This window comes from Bos indicus x Bos taurus, chromosome 10 (assembly GCF_003369695.1).
Source record: "Bos indicus x Bos taurus breed Angus x Brahman F1 hybrid chromosome 10, Bos_hybrid_MaternalHap_v2.0, whole genome shotgun sequence".
NCBI classification, from domain to species: domain Eukaryota; kingdom Metazoa; phylum Chordata; class Mammalia; order Artiodactyla; family Bovidae; genus Bos; species Bos indicus x Bos taurus.
This window is the reverse complement of record NC_040085.1, coordinates 70491477-70495528: the sequence shown is the minus strand read 5'-3', so window position 1 is coordinate 70495528 and position 4052 is coordinate 70491477.

Genomic DNA, 4052 nt, shown 5'->3' with positions numbered 1-4052 from the left:
CGAGGCTGGGGGCGGGACCCTGCTTCCTACGCCACTGCGGCTGGTGGCCGTAGCTCCCGCCTCTGCCGACACCCCGGGCTGTGGTGGCGCGCTGGCCTCTCACTGCGAAGCTGCCCGAGGGTTTCTTGCTTAGGGGTCAGTTCTTCGTGCCTTGCCACCGAGAAGCCAGCCACGTCACTGGCTTTGTTTTTAATTAGAAAAACTAGATTCAGTTCCATAGGGAAACTCCCTTTGTTCCCAAGTTTGATAGCACGAAATGAAGTTTAAATCCAGGTTGGAGAAACAAAAAAAATCCAGACTAGGACTAAATTGATTGGGGCGGGGTGTGGGGTGGGGTGGCGTGGCGTGGCGTGAGTGGCGCAACCGTGGAAATCAAGGTTTTTGATGTGGAAGTCGTTTGAAGATACCCAAATGATCGGTGTTTGAGGATTAAGGAGTAATGTATGTAAAGCATCACCCTGAATTAAAGTACTGAGAATTAGTGTTGCTGAAAGCAAAGAACCTTGGTTTGTGTCAGTGGGTATTCAACGGTGTCTCTCATTTGTGTACAACTCTTTTGCAACCCCCCATGGACTGTAACCCATTATGCTCCTCTATCCATGGCATTTCCCAGGCAAGAATACTGGAGTAGGTAACCATTTCCTTCCCGAGGGGATGGAACCCCCTCTCTCTTGCTTTGGCAAGTGGATTCTTAACCACTGAGCAACCTGGGGAAGTCCACGTTCAACTTCATTTCTGCATTTACTTTTCAAACCATGTGTCTTGTCATTTCTTCTTGCAACTGAGTTGATACGCAGATTGTTTGGTATTTTCCCCCTTCTAACACTGATGGTAAGCAATGCTAAATGACACTATATGACTGGGAATGCCTCATGTATTCTGCTTTTGTTTTAGCCCCACAACTTATTTAGCATTAAATAGATGGTCAGTAAATACCTGATTTTATTTTCATATAAACTTATGAATCCCACATTGGTGGGATGATGGATAACACCCATTTACTAGTTGGTTTCTTTTTTTTTTTTTTCGGCTGCACCCTACACACATGTGGGATCTTAGTGCCCCAACCAGGAATTGAATTTGGCACCCCCTACATTGGAAGGTGGAGTTTTAACCACTGGGGAAGTTCCTCACATAAACTTTACAAACAAGAGCAATAGACACTCCACTGCTTCCCCTTAACCCCACCATCCTAGTCTACTTGGTAACACACAATCACTGTTCACTGTAGTATAAAATTGTAAACACCTAGATTCATGATCCACTGTCTTGAGTCCACTGCTGGTAACTGCTCCAATTGGCTCAGATATAAGGAAACCCACCAGTACACTGGCAATATTGCTTTGAGGCTATGGCCTTAAGAGGCTGGCTTATTATAAGATGACTCACTTGAAAAGAATTCACCAAAATATCCCAGTCTTCAAAAGCTTTTCTCCAACCTGGGTATTTAACTTTGGGTGGGAACAAGGAGAAATACTGAGTTGAAGCTCCAAAAAGGACCAAAGAAGAACAAGGACTCTGGGTGGTACCCATTTACCACACTTCCAGGCAACCTCTTCAGTTTAGCTAAATGAGTGAAGAAATGCTAATAGAAAACCAAAGATTTTTTATACCTTACCGTGTTTAACTTTAGGCTGTCTAATATACAAAACTAAAGGTAAAAATAAAGGAATTGAGAACCCAGAACAATGACCTACATAAAAGTTACATGACAAGTTACCACAGCTCTGCTAGAGGGCCATGGTAATACTTAGAGGAAACCCTGGATAACTCTGAATGTACCATCTTATATTTCTGTGTTACTAGACCCTAACGAAAGAGGGAGTAAAAATTGTTTTTATGACTCTAAATCGTTATTTTTAAAGTGACCCACTCATCTAGATTTTCCACCAGTTTTTTTTTTAATGACATTAGAAACTCACAACCTAATATGGAAATATAATTTTCTCTTAAAAAAAAAGTCATGATGCAATGAAGTAGGGGAAAGGTGCTGTCTAAATATTTAATAATTTCAAATGTCCTGTAAGGATTTTTTTCTTTTTGGCCTAATTAAGTTCTCAAGATCACAGAACTAAGAGCATATGACATAAAATTAAGTTGACTGTCTCAAATTTTAGGCCCAAGATATTAACTGGGTATTATGCATATTTATACTATGAGAAAATCAGTGGACAGATTTTCAAAATGTTATGGTTCTACTTTTAAAACTAATATATAAGAAACAGCAATACCAGTATTTGAATTAGCAATTCCATTTCTGGTGCTTATTTCTCCAATCTTCAATTCAAACATCCTAATCTGTACTAAAAGGGATGGAGGAAGAGTCTGACTTTTACACTAGTTTAAGGGAAAAACATTTCAACATTAAATTTTAGAAATACATATATCCTAAAATATCTCCATCCCCAAAGCTGTAAATACTTAAGCTGTAAAAAGAATAAATACTGAGCTCTTCTTGTAAAGATCCGTAATTTTTCTTAAAGGATTTAAATTTTATATCTAATTTTAATGCTTAAGGAAAGTCCTTCAGAACAGTTGTCTCATACATTAAATATACAGAAACAATTGAATATTACTGTTGTTCTATATATATATTCCTTTAGCAATTGTCTTGTGATCATATGGATTTGAGATTCTTTAAAACTTCAGTTCCAGTATTCAAAAGCAAGAGAAATATGCCTCACAACTTTTATAAACTACATCCAATTGAAATATCTTATCATGAGCCCAGTATTTGATGTTCATAAGAGAGACCTTTTGATTTCATCTAGTCAGATTATATTCATGTTTAAGATTATACATAGAATAAAGATTTTTAGTTCTCCTTGACATACAGAATATATTATGTATTTTAATATGCATGCTAAATTTAAAGATGTAAAGAGTACTAGTATCTCCTAATGCACAAGTCAGGTGCATTAACTTCCATTATACATATAAATTAATATGATAAAAAATTTAGTTATCTTGTTTTGAAATTTCATACAACCGAAATACTCAAAACAATTTTGACAGGTGTCTAGATTTATTGCCTCAAAACAGGGACAAATGTTAATCAGACATTCAAGAAAGAAGAAATTAAGTCCCCATTCTGAGAAATGTACTTTTTCAATCCCTAAGCATTCTATACATATTTCATTAGCTGTAGTCATGACCACTAGTCCCTAGCATAGTATTACTTTCAAGGGCAAGTGATGTTAATTATTCCTTAAACTGTAATTTAGCCTCATCCTGAACTCAAGTACTTTTTCCATTGTCATTTGACTATGGCTGATCTAACATCTGCTAAAGGGTTCCCATGAGTTATTGAGTTACCAGCTTCAACTGACCCTGGAAACATGAATGGCTACTTTAGTGGCTTTTTATCTTAAGCAATATTTAGATCTAGGTAAATTTGAGAAGACAAAAGAACTCAAGAGTTGTACAAATTACTTTTCAAAATAACAGAAAATGAAGTATCTACATAGATTGATGTTAGTGTTACAGCAAGTTACCAGAGGTCAGGCAAAGGATCAGAGAGATTACCATTTGGCATTTTTCTGATCCTTTAGAAACTAATCTTCTAAAATGAGGTCTAAAATGAGTCAAACTAATACCAAACTGCACTTAAAGAAAGACCCTATTATACTTTGTATACTTTGAAGTTAGAGCAAGGGATAAACACTCAATAAAGAACAAAAGGTTAACAGAATGAATGTTATCTTGGTAAAAACTCAGGTGAAATGTCACTCTAAGGCTACTAATTACCAAGGTAACTTGTCAAATATTTACGCAATGCTATCTGCAGTCAATGAAATATCCTTAATGCTTCTTTGCTGAAAACTTTCCACTCTGGCAACAGCACTGAAAAACTCAAGTTATGTTCACCTTTCAGAGTGTAAGGAACAACTCTTTTTCAAAAATGTTTATTTTGAAGCAATTTTACAACTGCCTTTTTATCTCCTCCCACCCACCCAAATGCGACTTGTTAAAAGAAAAAAATTCTATGTACAAAGAGTCAGCTCTTACGTGAGAGGACTGTGACCAAAGCTCAATATTTTTAGGCTATTTTG